Source organism: Erinaceus europaeus, chromosome 20 (assembly GCF_950295315.1).
Source record: "Erinaceus europaeus chromosome 20, mEriEur2.1, whole genome shotgun sequence".
NCBI lineage: Eukaryota > Metazoa > Chordata > Mammalia > Eulipotyphla > Erinaceidae > Erinaceus > Erinaceus europaeus.
The window spans coordinates 56,985,912-57,004,416 of record NC_080181.1 but is presented as its reverse complement, the minus strand read 5'-3'; the positions used below and the strand labels follow the sequence as shown (position 1 = coordinate 57,004,416).

Genomic DNA, 18,505 nt, shown 5'->3' with positions numbered 1-18,505 from the left:
GGGCGTAAGGATCCTGGTTCGAGCCCCCGGCTCCCCACCTGCGGGGGAGTCACTTTACGGGCGGGGGAGTCACTTCACGGGCGGTGAAGCAGGTTTGCAGGTGTCTATCTTTCTCTCCCCCTCTCTGTCTTCCCCTCCTCTCTCCATTTCTCTCTGTCCTATCCAACAACGAACAACATCAACAATGGCAATAATAATAACTACAACGAGGCTACAACAACAAAGGCAACAAAAGGGGGAAAAGATGGCCTCCAGGAGCAGTGGATTCATGGTGCAGGCACCGAGCCCAGCAATAACCCTGGAGGAAAAAAAAAAAAAAAAAGAAGACCTTCATGGCTAAGGCTCCAAGGTCTTGGGTTCAATGTCTGCCACTACCAGAGCCAGAGCAGAAAAATATAAGTAATAAAATCATTGGAGGGACAGAGACATTAAGTGGCTTGTCCAAGGCCATAGGGACACAGAACTCTTCCCTGGGAAACAGTGATGCATGTGTTCCTAAGTAAACCAGGTGGGTTGGATTCAGTCGGCATTTCTCAGTGTGAATTCTCCAGGACTATGTTCTACTTCAGGAAACCGCTTCCTGTGGCCAGTGAGGTGGCTTAGCAGGCAGAGTACGTGTGAGGACCTGCAGTTCAGTCTCCTCCCACCACACATGCAGGAGACACGCTCTGATTCTTTCTCTTTTTATTTTTTTAACTTTATTTATTTGTTATTGGATAGAGACAGAGAGAAATTGAGAGAGAAGGGGGAGATAGAGAGGAAGAGAGACAGAGAGACACCTGCAGACCTGTTTCACCGCCTATCAAGGGACTCCCCTGCAGGTGGGGAGCCGGGGGCTTGAACCGGGTCCTGACGGTCCTTGCGCTTTGTGCCACATGCGCTTAACCCGATGCGCTACCACCCGACTCCTTGATTCTTTCTCTTATTAAAAACTTATTATACTTATTGAACTCTTATTATAAACCCTTCAAGAGTCAAAAAATAGAATGGCTAATAACAGAGGGAAAGAGGCCCAAGAGACTGCTCACCTGGTAGATTTCACACTGGGTTTAAGTTCTTGAACCACGTGGAAGCTCTGTGGCTAGTGCGATGGTGCTATGGTGTCTCTCTTTTCTGTGTTTTTCTTGCCTCCTGTCAGAAATAAAAATATATGAACAGGTCAGCCTAGAAGGAGCGGAAAGTACGCATGCATGAAGCCCCAGCACCACCAAAAGAAAGAAAACACTACAAAAGAAAGAGAGGCAGAAAGGAGGGAAGAAGGAAGACATCACTCCTAAGCGGTGATCTGGCCTCTGCCCACCTCGCCAACACCCTGATCTTGGGCTTGTAGCCTCTAGCCGTTGGCGAGGTGCCTTGCTGAAAGACACGTGGGGACGAGGGAGAGGCTGTGCTGCTCTCTGGGTTAGACAGAGCCTCTGCTGGGCAGGTGAAGTAATTCACTTACTTGCATGGTGCACTGCTTTGCCATAGCACAGCCCAGGCTTGAGCCCATGTCTCACTGTACTGAAGGAAGCTTTGGTGCTGCGGTCTCTCTTTCTCTGTCTCTATCTTAAAACAAAACAAACCGGGGAGTCGGGTGGTAGTACAGCGGGTTAAGCGCAGGTGGCACAAAGCACAAGGACCGGCGTAAGGATCCCAGTTCAAGCCCCCAGTTCCCCACCTGCGGGGGGGGTGAAGCAGGTCTTCACAGGCGGTGAAGCAGGTCTGCAGGTGTCTGTCTTTCTCTCCCCCTCTCTGTCTTCCCCTCCTCTCTCCATTTCTCTCTGTTCTATCCAACAATGACGACATCAATAATAACAAAAATAATGACAACAATAAAAAACAACAAGGGCAACAAAAAGAGATATATAAATAAATAAATATATATTAAAAAAACAACCAAACCCTAACAAAGGAGTAATAGCACTGCTGACAGGTGCTACAGTCCTAACTGTGGATTTAAAAAAAAAAATTTATTTATTTATTCCCTTTTGTTGCCCTTGTTATTTTATTGTTGTAGTTATTATTGTTGTTGTTATTGATGTCATTGTTGTTGGATAGGACAGAGAGAAATGGAGAGAGGAGGGGAAGACAGAGAGGGGGAGAGAAAGACAGACACCTGCAGACCTGCTTCACCGCCTGTGAAGCGACTCCCCTGCAGGTGGGGAGCCGGGGGCTCGAACCGGGATCCTTATACTGGTCTGTGCTTTGCGCCACCTGTGCTTAACCCGCTGTGCTACCACGTGACTCCCGGATTTTTTTTTTTAAACTGACACTAGGGTTATTGCTGGGACTTGGTGTCTACATGATGAATCTATCACTGTCAACAGCCTTTTTTTGTTTTGTTTTTCTGTCCTTTCCTCTTTTCTTGTTTGATATAGAGAGAAACTGAGAGGTAAGAGGATGAGAAAGAGCGACATCTGCAGACCTGCTTCACTGCAGGTGAAGTTTCTCCTCTACAGGTGCGGACTGGGGGGTAGGATGCGGGTCCTTGTGTGGGGCAATAGGTGCGCTCTATCGAATCTGACACTATCTAGCCCTTTCTGTGTGGAATTTTAACCTGACCTCTTGAAGGTCACTGCCCTGTAAGACTCCTCTTGGTGATGGTAAGCAGAATCGGTAAATATGCTGCAGTATCAAGGAAAAGGAGCCCATCTACCTACCGACCAGCCAAGAAAACAAAAAGGCAGCTTCTCCACCAGATAAGCACGGAAAGCACTGGAAAACCACGTCCCCTTCTCACTCTCCTGCTCCTATCAAACATGAGACCAGAACACAAATTCTGTTTGAAGAATTTCAAAATCTCATGGAGAGGATGGACACTGGGGAGCCCTGTGGTAGCACCTACATGTTAAGAAACTGGGGAGGGCTCCCTGGAGGAGGCATGGGTTGGACTGATGAGTGAAGGGCCCTTGGAGCTGGTCATGGTTGTAGAAAATATTTATACATTTTGTTGTATAACGTACAACAAAGGTTGTAGAAAAAATAGTGTGTGTGTGTGGGGGGAGGCAGCAGCGCAGCAGATTAAATGCATATGGCATGAAGTGCGAGGTCCTGGTTTGAGTCCCTGGCTCCCCACCTACAGGGGGGTCGCTTCACAAGTAGTGAAGCAGGTCTGCAGGTGTCTACCTTTCTTTCCCCCCTCTGTCTTCCCCATCTCTCTCCATTTCTGTCCTATCCAACAACAACGACAGCAATAGCAATAACAAAGGCAACAAGCGCAACAAAAATGGGGGAAAAATGGCCTCCAGGAGCAGTAGATTTGCAGTGTAGATACTGAGCCCCAACGATAACCTGGGATGAAACAAACAAGAAAGAAAGAAAGAAAGAAAGAAAGAAAGAAAGAAAGGGAAAAAATAGGTTGTAGAAAAAATAGGTGAAGTGGTCTGGGAGGTGGTATAGTGGACAAAGCACTGGACTCTCAAGCTTGAGGTCCTGAGTTCAATCCCCAGCAGCACAAGTACCAAAGCGACATCTGGTTCTTTCCCTCTCTCCTCCCATCTTTCTCATTAATAAATAAAATCTTTAAAAAAGGGGGTCGGGCTGTAGCGCAGCAGGTTAAGTGCAGGTGGCACAAAGCGCAAGGACCGCCCCCGGCTCCCCACCTGCTGGGAGTCGCTTCCCAGGCAGTGAGGCAGGTCTGCAGGTGTCTGTCTTTCTCTCCCCCTCTCTGTCTTCCCCTCCTCTCTCCATTTCTCTCTGTCCTAGCCAACAACGATGACATCAATAACAGCAATAATAACTACAATAATAAAACAACAGGGCAACAAAAGAGAATAAATAAATATTTTTCAAAAACTTTTAAAAATAGGTGAAAAGAATGAGGTTTTCTAGGCCGCAGAGGACCTGGCCTTCTGGGCACATTCAGTCACCATCCATCCTGTGGAGGCCAAGTGGCAGGGAGCCAGGAGAAGTGCCCACCAACCCTGGTCTCAGCCCACAGTCTCACCCCTCACCTCCCTCCGCCTACATGTCCCAGAGGTTTTGGATCAGGCTACAATGGCTGCCTGGCACCCTCAGAACACAAGGGGATACTCTTTAATACACATATCCACTGGAGGTTTACCTGTTGTGCCTTTTTTAAAAATTTCTTTATCGGGGAATTAATGTTTTACATTCAACAGTAAATACAATAGTTTGTACATGCATAACATTCCCCAGTTTCCCATATAACAATACAACCCCCACTAGGTCCTTTATCATCCTTCATGGACCTGTATTCTCCCCACCCACCCACCCCAGAGTCTTTGACTTTGGTGCGATACGCCAATTCCATTTCAGGTTCTACTTGTGTTTTCTTTTCTGATCTTGTTTTTCAACTTCTGCTTGAGAGTGAGATCATCCCATATTCATCCTTCTGTTTCTGACTTATTTCACTTAACATGAATTTTTCAAGGTCCATCCAAGATCAGCTGAAAATGGTGAAGTCACCATTTTTTACAGCTGAGTAGTATTCCATTGTGTATATAGACCACAACTTGCTCAGCTACTCATCTGTTGTTCGACACCTGGGTTGCTTCCAGGTTTTGGCTATTACAAATTGTGCTGCTAAGAACATATGTGTACACAGACCTTTTTGGATGGGTGTGTTGGGTTCCTTAGGATATATCCCCAGGAGAGGAATTGCAGGGTCATAGGGTAGGTCCATTTCTACCCTTCTGAGAGTTCTCCAGACTGTTCTCCACAGAGATTGGACCAATTGACATTCCCACCAGCAGTGTAGGAGGGTTCCTTTGACCCCACAGCCTCTCCAGCATTTGCTGCTGTTACCTTTTCTGATGTATGACATTCTCACAGGAATGAAGTGCTATCTCATTTTTTAAAAATTTTATTTATTTATTCCCTTTTGTTGCCCTTGTTGTATTATTTTTGTAGTTATTATTGTTGTTGTCGTTGTTGGATAGGACAGAGAGAAATGGAGAGAGGAGGGGAAGACAGAGAGGAGGAGAGAAAGACAGACACCTGCAAACCTGCTTCACCGCCTGTGAAGCGACTCCCCTGCAGGTGGGGAGCCGGGGTTCGAACCGGGATCCTTATGCCGGTCCTTGTGCTTTGCGCCACCTGCGCTTAACCTGCTGCGCTACAGCCCGACTTGCGGTATCTCATTTTTGTCTTTATTTGCATTTCTCTGACAATCAGAGACTTGGAGCATTTTTTCATGTGTTTCTCGGCCTTTTGGATCTCTTCTGTGGTGAATAGTCTGTCCAAGTCCTCCCCCCATTTTTGGATGGGATTATTTGTTGTCTTGTTGTTGAGTTTGGCAAGCTCTTTGTATATGTTGGTTATTAAACTCTTGTCTGATGTATGGCATGTAAAGATCTTCTCCCATTCTGTGAGGGGTCTCTTGGTTTGGGTAGTGGTTTCTTTTGCTGTACAGAAGCTTTTTAATTTGTTGTAGTCCCATAGGTTTATACTTGCCTTAGTCTTCTTTGTAATTGGATTCGTTTCATTGAAGATGTCTTTAAAATTTATGTGGAAAAGAGTTCTGCCAATATTTTCCTCTAAGTATCTGATAGTTTCTGGTCTGACATCCAAGTCCTTGATCCACTTGGAATTTGCTTTTGTATTTGGTGAAATACAGTGGTTCAGTTTCATTCTTCTGCATGTTTCAACCCATTGTTTCCAACACCATTTGTTGAAGAGACTCTGCTTTCCCCATGAATAGTCTGGGCCCCTTTATCAAAGATTAGATGTCCATAGGTGTGGGGCCTCATTTCTGGGCTCTCAGTTTTATTCCACTGGTCAGTGTGTCTATTCATGTTCCAGTACCAAGAAGTTTTGATGACAATGCTGTTTTGCCTTTTTTAAAGCACAGCAGGAACAGAAGATAACTCACAGGGTAGAGTCACTGCCTTCCCATGTGCCGGCCCAGGCTCAGGTCCCAGCACCATGTGGGGGTGTCGACCATAGCGCCGGAGGCCTTGTGGTGCCGTGGCCTCTCTCCTTCTAAGATAAAAAGAATGAAGTGTGGCTGGCCCGGAGGCGTCCGTCAGCACTCGCTGGGTGCCAGGCCCGAGCCTCCAAAGAGCAGACAGACCAGGGGGCCTGCCGCAGCAGAGGCAGCCGGGTTAGACCAAACAACTGAGTGGCTGTGAGTGGCTGCTCTGTATAGTCAGGGACACCACGCCTGTTGCCATGGATGGCTGCTTGCAGGTGAACTGCTGCGCACAGCCGAGGCCTCACCTGTGTCTGGCATTGCCACGGAAGCAACCACTCCCCACTGGGCAGGGGGGCCTAGCTTGGTGAGTATGTCCAGGGCCACCCACGGGCCAAGCCCACGGAGTCGTAGGCTGGGGAGACAGCCCAGTACGGGCTGCATGTCTGAGGGCCCAGGCTGCAGACTTGGTCCCCAACACCACCTCATGCCAGAGCTGAGCAGGGCTCTGGCCATTTCTCTCCTCTCAGAATAAGCAGATAAATACACAGAGAAGAACAGAGGTGAGCGGGGACTTGCAAAGCCTTGGGTCTGAGACCCACAAGATTCTGCAGATGCTTACAGGACTTGCCGATCCTAGGCACAAGAGCACTAAAATCAATTAGCTAAAAATCCCTGAAATGTTCAAGGAGGGAGAGTATTGGACCTCCACCCAGGAACGTGCTATAAGTGGAGTGGTGTTCTCAGGACCAGGGCTGGGGCTCCCTGAACCTGGCCTGCAGGCCGGGTTAGCCTTAGCTGGTTGTGAGGGTGCTCCCCATTTCCCCTTCCACCTCCACGCACTGGCTGCTGCAGCTGCCCAGGGGTGCCAGTGGGCCCCTGCTCCCCACCATGCGGTGCTCTGTGCTGGGCACTGGGAGGCCATGGGGACCCAGACCCCCAGTCCCTTGATGCTCATGATTGTGCAGTGGTCAGGGCCAGGATGAGCCGGCTCTGACTACTGGGCACCCAGGGGCTGGGCCATTACATCACAGTGCCTGTCTGAAGGGGTCAGGGAAAGGCTCCTCTCTGTTTCTTCCTGGCAAGGAGCCCAGCAGAAGCCCTCCGACCCCCACCAGTTAATCTGCCCCACGGGTTTTTGTTTTGTGCAACCCGGTTGGGGCATAGCACTGCCCTCTGGCCAAGAAGCCTAACCAGCAGGCACCCCAGCCCGCTGACAGGAGGCTCTCACACATGGCAGCCATCGGTCTTCCCTGTTGCCTCTGCTGCTGTTGTTTTTATTGACGCCTAGGGTGTGCCCCCTGTGCCTGCCTGTGCTCGGAGCTCCCCATCCTCACACAGCGCCCTGATCCTGACACGGGGGCTGAGGCAGAGGTGCAAGGAGGGAGGCAGGAGACTTCAGCGCCACTGGGCCCGCATGGCCTTACGCTGCCTCAGTTTCCTCATCTGTGGCACAGGGACAGCTGGCCCTCCCTGCAGGCCAGCCCGGGAGACACAGGTGCTCTGTGAAGGACACTGAGGTTCGGGCAGGAGGGGGACACCACCATCTGCCGTGACTGTGACTACGGGGGCTGCGTCCTGCCCTTGCCCAACAGTCCCTGTGCCCGAGGGGAAGAGTTCACACTCCTGCTTTCTGAAAAGGGCGATAGGTCTCACCCCCGCCTGCCCTGAGATTCACCCGAGACAGGGGAGGGGGTGACCTCAGCTCACCTGTGGGGGCTGGACTGTGCCCCAAAGCAGCTGTGCTCAGAAGTGCAGTCTCAAGTGGGGGCTTCTTCCAGCTGGGGGAGGAGGTTTGGGGGCTGAGCTGGAGGGGTGACCCCAGCTGTCCCCTGCCCCCAGCCCCCATCCAGAGCCTGTCCTCCCAGGAAAGCCAGCTTTCCTCAGCTACAGCGGGTTCCTCCATCCTTCCCCGACTGCTGCTTCAGCTCATACCTTGCTGTCAGTCTTTCAGCCAAGTGCAAAGCAGACACGGCAGCTTCTCTATTCCTTCTGCGACGCCAGGGGAACACCTCTCCCGGTGTTGGGCTGCCACAGGAGGAGAGTCAGCGAGGACGAGAATGCCAGGCTGGGGCTGGCACTGACCACAGGCCTGACCTGGAGCCCTGGCATCTGAGGTTCAGAGAGGGAGGGTAGGAGGAGACTGAAGTGCAACAAGAGCTCATTCATGCCAAGGCCAGGTGGTGTGGCGCGGGAGGCTTGGGCCAGCGGGGTGTCAAGGCACAGGGCGGGGTCATTAAGAGGAGGGAGGGAGAAGTGAGGGTGGTGGAGTCAGACAGGGCTTGGGAGTCCCCGTGGCTGTGGAGGGGAGAACCTTAGCCAGGTGTGTCCAGGAGCCTGTAAGGCCAGGCAGGGTCTTAGCCTGGACCCACAGCCAGTCGGAAAGGGCACCTGTACCAGCTAGTAGGAGCCTCTTGATAATGAAAAAGTTGGCCTGCGAGCAGTGCCTGAAAGGGAGAGGGAGAGTGAGAAAGAAACAAAAAAGAAACGCTTGGGAGTCAGGCGGCAGCGCAGCGGGTTAAGAGCATATGGTGTGAAGCGCAAGGACTGGTGTGAGGATCCTGGTTCGAGCCTCTGGCTCCCCACCTGCAGGGGAGTCGCTTCACAGGCGGTGAAGCAGGTCTGCAGGTGTCTGTCTTTCTTTCCCCCGCTCTGTCTTCCTCTCCTCTCTCCATTTCTCTCTGTCCTATCTAACAATGATGACATCAATAACAGCAACAATAATAACTACAACAACAATAAAAAAAAAACAAGGGCAACAAAAGGGAAAATAAATAAATAAATAGAAACAAAAAAGAAAGGAGTCGGACAGTAGCACAGTGGGTTAAGTGTACGTGGCGCAAAGCGAGAGAACCGGCATAAGGATCCCGGTTCGAGCCCCTGGCTCCCCACCTGCAGGGGAGTTGCTTCACCGCCTGTGAAGCAGGTCTGCAGGTGTCTTTCTCTCCCCCTCTCTGTCATCCCCTCCTCTCTCCATTTCTCTCTGTCCTATCCAACAATGACGACAACAATAATAACTACAACAGTAAAAAAACAAGGGCAACAAAAGGGAAAATAAATAAATATTTAAAAAGAATTTAAGAAAAAAGAAATGATACACAGTCTTTCACACACAAACCAAACAAGCTTGCAAACTTGAAGCGTCAAGAAAGAGGCTCAGCAGGCAGAGTGCAGGGCTTGCCTTCCTCAGTCCCTGGGTTCTATCCCCAGGGTGTATATGCTGGAGCAGAGAGGTGCTCTAGCCTCTCTCATTAAGCAAATCTTTCCAGTTTGTTTTTAAAGCAATTAAATACAAAGAAGGAAGCAACACATGCCCACCGTTCAGCAGCCAGCTTTGTGGGGCGGGGGCTTGCTACGCTGCTACGGTGCCGACGGCTAGACAAACGGAGGGTCCAGCTCCTGCTCAGCTCGGCAGAGTGTATGTGCAGAGACCCAGTGGAGGTGGAGAAGGCCAGGCAGGAAGGCAAATGTGGCCAGAACGTCTAAGAAGACGGGACTGCACACACCTGTTTTATTTGAAGCTAAAAGAATTTGATTTTACTTGAATTTAACTGGAAAAGGAAAAAACTGCTGAGTCTTAGGTTTCACGAGCACTATTTGACCTGATGAGTTTCTCTAGCATTAAAAGACTGTGAAACTCATTACGAGATTTGTCTTGGGGGAAAGGAATAAATGCTCCACTCTGGTCAAGACCAGTTGCTTCCTGGATTTAATTCTGCTGGATTTCATCTTGGTCCTATATTTAAATAAACTTCGCTTTATCTTTTAAGCATATTTAGTTTTGTGTTGGAGTCACCTGAGGGTTGTGTCAGGAAATATTATGACAACTTTAAAACAGGTCAAAAAAGCAGCGTCCTGTATTTTGGAATCTACGTTTTCTGAGATCTCGGAGCAAATCTAACTTGCAGAAAGCCTATGACGTCAGTGATTCTTGTCTATAGAAATGGAGCTGGACGCTTCCCTGACTGATGGGATCAATAGGAGTGTTGGGCTGGCAGGACAGCTCACCTGGGAGGCCCCCATTTTGCCGTGTGTAAGACTCGTGTCTGAGCCCCTCTCACCCTACACCGGGGGTACCATGGCACGGGGGAAGCTTGGGTGCTGTTGGGTGCCTCTTTCTCTGCCTCCCTACCTGCAGTGGAGCCCTGGTCATGACAAAAACAAAACAAACAGGCAAACAAGCAGAAAACCCAAGTTGACTGTTGCTCGGCCTGTATCGGGCTTTTTACCTTATAGCTGGGGCTAGGAGATAGCCCACCTGGTTGAGCACGTGAACTGTCTCACTTGCGGGAGGGCTCAGGTTCAGGGCCTGGCACCGCACAGGAGCACCGAGGCGTCAGAGAGCCCCATGGGTGGTGGGGTGGCGCTACAGTGTCTTTCCCTCGTTCTCGCTCTGAAACAAAAAGTCAGCCCAGGAATCATACGTGCTGTGGCTCCAGCAGCACAAGTGGCCTGGCCTAAAAGTGGAGCTATCAGGGGAGGGGGTGGGCTGTGGAGTTCTGGTGGTGGGGACTGTGTGGAATTGTACCCCTCTTATCCTACAGTCTTGTCACTGTTTCCATTTTAGAGACAGAATTTTTTTTTTTTAAAGTTGACCTTCTGGGCGGGGGGACAGCCAACCCGGCAGAGTGCTTCGCCGTGTGTAAGGGCCTGGGTCTGAGCCCCCGACAGCATGCGGGAGCTCCACGCACAGCAGCCGCATGGTCAGTGGGACAGTGCTGTGCTGTCCTCCTTCTGTCTTTTTAAGAATCTTTCTTTGGTAGGACAGAGAGAGACTGATAGAGCAGGTGGGTAGAAAACGAAGACCCTGCAGCCCTGCCTCACTGCTTGTGAAGCTTCCCCTGCAGGTGGGGACCATGGACTTGAACCTGGGTCCCGGAGCACAGTGACATGCACTTACTTAACCAGTTGCGCCACTGCCGGGCCCCCCTGCCCTCCTTCTTTCTCTGTCTTTCTGCCTCCACTTGAATTCTTTCTTTCTTTCTTTTGCCTCCAGGGTTATTGCTGGGGCTCGGTGCCTGCGCCATGAATCCACTGCTCCTGGAGGCCATTTACCCCCCTTTTGTTGCCCTTGTTGTTGTAATTATTGTTAGTTGTTGTTGGATAGGACAGAGAGACATGGAGAGAGGAGGGGAAGACAGAGAGAGAGGGGAGAGAAAGACAGACGTCGGCAGACCTGCTTCACCGCCTGTGAAGCGACTCCCCTGCAGGTGGGGAGCCGGGGGCTCGAACCGGGATCCTTAGGCCGGTCCTTGCGCTTCACACCACGTGCGCTTAGCCTTGCCAACCCCTCTCCACCTAAAATTTTAAAAGGAACCAAAGAAACAAAGACAGAGAGACCCATTGGGAGTGGTGGGATCATGCAGGGTACAAGCCCTGCGTCAAAAAAAAAATTTTTTTTGACCTTTTTTTAAGAGTTAGCTAGTTTTCAGTCCTGAGGAACTCCCCCCTCCCCCAAGGGTGTCTTTCCCATGCCATGCTCTATCTATACACCTCAACAGTGTCACTGGGTGTAACATTCTTGGCTCTCAACCGAAGACTCGCTCCTCTCCTCTGGTCCTGAATGCTGCCAAACAAAGAGCCGAGGCCAGACAGTTTTTTTCTCTCCTTGTTGATGTGCTTCTCCCTCCTGGTGCCTGAAAGAGGGGTCTCTCTCCTTTAGCCTAGAGTGCATGACTCAGAGCCATTCAGGGCGCTCCTGATCTCGATGGCTCTGAGTCCCTCTGGGGTCCTCTCGGTCCAGACAGCCGGTTGGTTCCTCCTTTGTCTGAGGGAAAACTGTCTCTGAAGATATCCTCTTGCTTTTGCTGGTGGGGAATCTACTGCAGGGATTCTTGTCTCTCTTACACTGGGAGGTCTGGCTTCCAACTTGATAGCTGTCTGAGAGTTTATTTGTTCCCTTTCTCTGAATTTGCCTGTGACTGCTGTAAGTCTCTTCTGGCTGTCGGCTGCTGTGGAGTCATGTTTAGACACACAGCTGTCCTGTTTGGGTCCTCAGTGTGCGTCCTCCCTCTGCTCGCTCTCTGCATCTTCTGTGCTTTTGTCCAATTCGTCTCTCCCTTGTGCTTCCTATAGCATATTCTCACAAGCCTTTCTCTGACGTGCAGCTGCCCGTGCCAGGGAAGCCGCCTTTGATCCTCGTGCTCTCATGTGACTTTCTTCCCTTTCCTGGCACTTGGCTGGCTGGGCTGGCAAGGCTTCCATCTGACTCAGTTAATGCCAACAGCTCCTCTTGTTAACGTTCAAACGTGGGAACGTGGCTGCCTCCTTCAGAAACATGGTTTTGAGGCTATGCTGTTTCCTGAGGCCACCCTGCTGGGGAATGCCTCTCAGGCCCTCTGACCAGCTGTGTTGGGGCCTTACCCCCCAACCCCCGCCCCACACACAATGCAGTTGGGATCTGTAAGAGTGCAGGGCCCTGGAGGCCAGTGCTGTGGACACTGCTGTCCTCTTGGCTTGGTGGCAGGTTCTTTTTGTAAACAGTCTGTCCTTGGTGCTCATTTGTTAAGGGAGTAGGGAGGGTATGCTCTGCCCTCACTCTGCTTCCTGACGTCTGAACTTCTCTCCTGGGCTGCCTCTGTTTTTTAGATTTTACTTATTTATGGGAGAGAGAGAGAGAGAGATTGAGAAAACCAGAGTCTCACGGGTAACGCGGTGCTGGCCCCATGCTTTTAAATTCAACACTCTGGTCACTGCCCCCCCCACCCAGGCCACCTGGGCTGCCTCTTGAAAAAACCAATCTGCAGGGATCTGTGCGTCTGGGTGCGCTGCTCCTTCCTCACCCAGGGTGAGCAGATGTGCAGACTTGGGGTGGAGTCACCTATAGGGCCATTTGCATTTTAGCCAAATTAAAGGAATGTGGCTTTGGTCTTGTGTGACAAGGCATTGGGAATGTTCTAGTGGGTGGACAAACTGGGCCACTCGTACTTCTGGTGAGGCCTCTGAGGCCCAGAGAGGGGGGTGATTTGTCCAAGGCTACACAGCAAGGCAGGTTGGGAGACTAGAAAGGACTGGCCCAGATCAGGTCAGGCCTTTCTGAGAGGGTCCCCCAGCTGTGTGAAGGAGGAGTGGCCAGAGTGATTTGCATCGTCTGAGCAGAGGGCAAAGCAGAGGGCTCCTATGGGTGTTCTTCTGGGCATGGTCACCCCTGGTTCTGTCCCTAGCCTGCCCCCGCAGTCTGATGGCCCCTACAGAGAAGGAAGCACGTGAGGGGCATGAAGCAATTCTGTCTGGGTGTGTGGGTGTAGACTGTTGGAGTCCTCAGACATGAAGCATCCAAGGAGGAGGGCCAACTCTAGATGCAAACTTGGGCTGCCCAGGTCCCAGGATGTCACCCACTTTCCTGGCCTCCACAGCATCCTGGCAGGCAGAGGCCAGGTAGGAGAAACTAACAGTGCCTTCTGTGGTCAGGCAGCAGCAGCCTGGACGCATGGAGTAGGGCAGTGCCCGGGCTGACCTGAGCTGCCTGCTGGGCACTGCCGTCACCTGCTTGGTGTGACGGGGCAGGTGCGCCCCTTCCTCCAGGTACGTCTCCCACCAGCCTGCTCTTGTGGCTAATTACTATTGGTGGCTTTCCTCCTGGGGTTCCACACTGTCTGATTTCTCTGACCACTTTATTGAGTAAGAAGTCCCCACTGCTCCCAGAGAAGGATGCAAGGGCTGAGCTGTGCCTACATGCGTCTGGGGGTTCTGGCTTCTGGGAGGCCCTGAGGAGCCGGGCCAGGATGCCTGCTGGGGCCTCATTTAGCTGCTTGGAGACAATCTGGTGTAAATCTGGCAGATTGGGAGCCAGGCGGTAGCGCAGTGGGTTAAGCACAGGTGGCGCAAAGCGCAAGGACCAGCGTAAACATCTCGGTTCAAGCCCCCGGCTCCCCACCTGTAGGGGCGTGGCTACACAGGCGGTGAAGCAGGGCTGCAGCTGTCTGTCTTCTTTCCCCCTATTTTCCCCTCCTTTCTCCATTTCTCGCTGTCCTATCAACAACGACATCAATAACAACAATAACTACAACAATAAAAAAGGGCAACAAGAGAATAAATAAATATCAAAAAAAAAAAAAAAGAAAATGTGGCAGATTCCAGAGATCTGAAGGAACACAAAAATAGTTTATATGAGATCGCTCACCCAGTACAGCACACATCTTCCTGTGCATGGGGCCGTTGTCCCAGCACCACATAGGAGTACCATAGGTGGTACCGTACCAGGTAGCTCCAGACAGTGGAGTGGTGCTGTCAAGTTTGTACTCTCAAAAAAAGGAGAGGGGGCATGCACCATGGAGAACACCCAGCAACTGTATTGCATGTGCACAAGGTTTGGGGTTCAATCCTCAGCACCACATAGGAAACAACAGTTCATGTCACTTGGGAGCTTGAACACACCCTGCCACCCTCCCTCAGTGCTCCCGGGGCCCCTGGATTCTGGGCTGAGGTTTTCTGGGCTCTGTCTGCTCTCCAGAAACCTAGGACCTGGCTGTGAATAACTGTTGGGTGGCTGGGTCTGGCAGTGCCTGAGGGTTCTTTTAGTTTACTTTTAAGAGTGTTTTGTTTACTTACTTTTATTATATTCATTTTATTTACTGGATAGAGACAGCCAGAAATCAAAAGGGAAGATGGTGATAGAGAGGGAGAGACAGAGACACCTGCAGCCCTGCTTCACCACTTGCAAAGCATTCCCCCTGCAGTTGGGGACCGGGGGCTTAAACCCCGGGTCCTTGCACATTGTTATGTGTGCTCAACCAGGTGCGCCACCACCTGGCCTCGGGCTTTTTAATTTATATTTTTATTTATTATTGGATAGAGACAGAGATAAATTGAGAGGGGGAGGAGGTAGAGAGGGAAACACACCTGTAGCCCTGCTTTGCCACTTTCCCCTATAGCAGGTGGGGACCAGGGGCTTGAACCTATTGCACACTATATTATGTTGCTTAACCAGGTGCGCCACTGCCTGGCCCCTGGGCCTTTTTTTCTTTTTTTAAGATTTTATTTATTTATGTAGGCAGAGAGAGAACCAGATATCACTCTGGTACATGTGCTATCAGGAACTGAACTCAGGACCTCACAGTTGAGAGTCTAACACTTTATCCACTGTGCCACCTCCTGGACCACATGGGCCTTTTCTTTTTTCAAAGTGATTTTATGAGAGATGATGGTGGGTGGCTGGGGAAACAGCTAGACAGAGCATAGACTCTGAGAATCAGAGCGGTGGTGCTTTTCTGAACACATCGGCCCCCAGAGCCCCTGTCCAGTTTCCAGTGGGCCATGTCATGAGGTGACGTGTGCTTGGCCTGGCAGGGAGCAGCGGATTTGGGTAATCATGTGACCCCGCCTGACCCCACAGGGCCTGAGGCCTGGGCAACATCAGCTCACACTCGTCCCCACATCCTCACCACTCCCTGGTTCTGCCACAGCTCACACAGGCTCGTCGATGCTGCGGATGCAGGAATCTCAGTCACCATGGAGCCAAACACCCTCATTTTTGCAGCTGGAAAGCCAGTGGTGATAAAGGAGAATGCTGTCCACCCAAGGCCCCTAAGTAGGTCTCCCAGCAGATGGGAGTTATACTGGCCCAGCACTCTCCTCCCTGCAAAATCCAACTTGTATGGGGCAGGGGTGAGGTGTGTGTGTGTGTGTGTGTGTGTGTGTGTGTGTGAGCAGTGACTCCAGGGAATTTGTGAGAACTGACCGCAGCCTCCACCCCAGACCTAGACCCTGCCTGGAAGGAGAAGCTAGTGGATTCCACCTCACTGCAAGCATCACCATCATGTGAGGGGGCTCCAGACATGTAGGCTGGAACAGGGTGCTGGAAACAGCCCGGGGGACTCAAATCTTTGCACATGGGAATGGAGCGCCTGCAAACCGTAAGCTGTGGGAATGGGCGGTGTCTCTGAGAACAAGTGAGACACAATAACCCAGGATCAACACACATACACACACACACACACACACACACCTCAGAAAGGGACGACTGAGGTCAACTAGAAGACAACTTACCTTTGCCTTGGTGAAGCCAGCAGAAGTGTCAAGGGGGGAGGCAGTTAGTAAGCAGTCTGCTACTGTCCTCACAGGCCTGACGTGGCCGACTGACCTGCAAGAGTCTATGGTTCAGCCAGCCCCAGGCCCGTCTCCCCCTTCCTACCTCTGGGGGCTAGTCAAACAGCTTCACAGTGATTCTCTCTGTTCAACCATCTATCACCCATCCACCCACCTACTCATCTATCAACCTATCCATCTAACCACCCATCCACCCACCTACCCACCTGCCCATCCATCCACCAGTCCCTCAGGCAACAGACCGACAAGTCTGGGAGGTGCTGAGGCCGAGTCCTGGTGATGTGGTAATGCCACTTCTCCAGGATGTCTTGAGAGCAGGCCCTCATCCCTCCCGGCCCCATTTCCCCTCCTGCCAGCTGCTACCTGAGAGCGGATCCATCTCTGGACAAGCCTCCTCGTTGTCTGCAGTCCCACCTCAGGCTCTGATGATTTCCCCACCAGGGGTCAGGGCAAGTTTCCTGGGCCTCCTGGCATCATGCCCCAGGCCCTCCGCACTCCTCAGGCCCTCTTGGCTGGCTTCTCTAACTCCCTCCATACTGGCCAGAGAGGTCCCCACAGGCCATGAGACCACTGTCACTGGAGTCTCCTTGCTCAGCTGTTGCTTATCCCTTGAGGTTGCATCTTATTCTGGGCCCCCAGACCAGACCAGACCAGACCAGACCAGACCAGGCCAGGCCAGGCCAGGCCAGGCCAGACTAGACCAGACCAGACCAGACCAGACCAGACCAGACCAGGCCAGGCCAGACCAGACCAGGCCAGGCCAGGCTAGGTCAGGCCAGGTCAGCCCAGGCCAGGCCGGACCAGACCAGGCCAGACTAGGCCAGACCAGACCAGGCCAGACCAGGCCAGACCAGACCAGGCCAGACCAGGCCAGGCCAGGCCAGGCCAGACCAGACCAGACCAGACCAGACCAGGCCAGACCAGGCCAGAGCAGGCCAGGCCAGGCCAGGCCAGGCCAGACCAGGCCAGGCCAGACCAGACCAGGTCAGACCAGGCCAGACCAGACCAGGCCAGGCCAGGCCAGGCCAGGCCAGACCAGGCCAGGTCAGACTAGACCAGACCAGACCAGACCAGGCCAGGCCAGGCCAGACCAGACCAGGCCAGGCCAGGCCAGGCCAGACCAGACCAGGCCAGGTCAGACTAGACCAGACCAGACCAGACCAGGCCAGACCAGGTCTGCCCTAAGAGCCAACAAAGCACCCCACTTCCACTTCTGTTCCTCAGGGTGTTCACATGCTTGTCTGTCTGTGCCTCTGCCGTGGGCCAGACCTGTCTGCACCGGTGTTTTGGTAGCGGAGGTCTGCGGAAGGAGCAGGGTAGCTGGCTGGGTGCTGGGCACCCAACTGGTGGTGCGATGAGGCCTGTCCCCACAGCGTGGATGGATTTGTCTGGCACCAGTTGTCGAACTGCAGCCACCAGACGCTTACACTTCTGCCCTGAGGTCAGCAGGGTGACTGCTTCTGGGTCACAGGAGGCCGGGGCCCCTTGCCGGGTTCTGGGTTTGAGTGGGGTCCAGCTGCTGGTCTGTTTCAGTCACGCTTCCTTCCAGCTGGTGCTCAGATTGTTACTGGGGACTCCTTGGGCCTTTCCCCATGCAGTGAAGGTGTCCCGGTCAGGACCTCAGCTCACGCCTCCATTCGGTTCCACGGCCCACTGTCTGCCCCACCAAACACTTTTTCCTAGGGGAGACAGGATCCCCATGCTCTGCTCTGACTCAGAGGGACGAGGCCACGGAGGGTGGGACCCAGCAGAGCCGAGTGGAGACCTGCTGGTAGCTGCTCTTTTCTGGACTTGGGGCTACAAGAATCACCCACCGGCTGGAGTGGGGGGACCATGCAGCTAAACTGATATCCACACCTGCACGGAAGCAGCTTGTGTCCCGTCCTGGCCTCCCTGAAGAAGCCAGACCAGGCCCCTGGGAGCCCACCCTCACCACTGAGGCAGGATGGTGAGGGGTGGCCCAGCCTCCCTGCCCTTCTGCTAACTGGGGGCACAGGTTTGAGTGAGAGAAGTCGTCTGGGGTGGCACGCACAGGAAAACAAAGTTGTTTGAAAGTCAAGATCTTTCTGAAGATCAAGGGAGCTGCAGAGACAGAAACAAGCCCTCCCTCACTGCAGCTGTGGACTCCCAGCCTCCTCCTGGCAGCTTCTCAGAACCCTGTCTGAGGCCACACAGGACCACGGGGGCTGAGAGCTCTTGCGGACTCCAACCTCATCTTCACAATGGGCTCACAGGCCACTGGCCCTCTGCGGGGTTAGACGGCTGCATCCTGGGGGCCCCAAGGCAGGGTGGGCCTGGGGCCTCACAGTAGCTCCCACCTGTGGGAGAACCAGCAGCATTTCTTTAAAAATTAAAAAAAAAAAATTTTTTAAATATTTATTTACTCATTCCCTTTTGTTGCCCCCCCCCTTTTTAAAATTGTGGTTATTATTGTTACTGATGTCCTAACTGTTGGATAGGACAGAGAGAAATGGAGAGGATAGGAAGACAGAGAAGGAGAAAGACAGACACCTGCAGACCTGCTTCACTGCCTGTGAAGCGACTCCCCTGCAGGTGGGGAGCCGGGGGCTTGAACCGGGATCCTTAGGCCGGTCCTTGTCCTTC

General features: G+C 52.3%; 1 long non-coding RNA gene across 1 annotated transcript; it reads right to left on the bottom strand.

Annotated features, from left to right (window-relative positions):
- Window positions 1–6,732: 6,732 nt before the first annotated feature.
- Window positions 6,733–7,992, bottom strand: LOC132534940 (uncharacterized). Its single transcript, XR_009546699.1, has 3 exons — window positions 7,790–7,992; window positions 7,565–7,635; window positions 6,733–7,357 (listed from the first exon to the last, which is right to left on the bottom strand). It is a non-coding gene; the product is annotated as an uncharacterized LOC132534940 (long non-coding RNA).
- Between the last annotated feature and the right edge of the window lie 10,513 nt (window positions 7,993–18,505).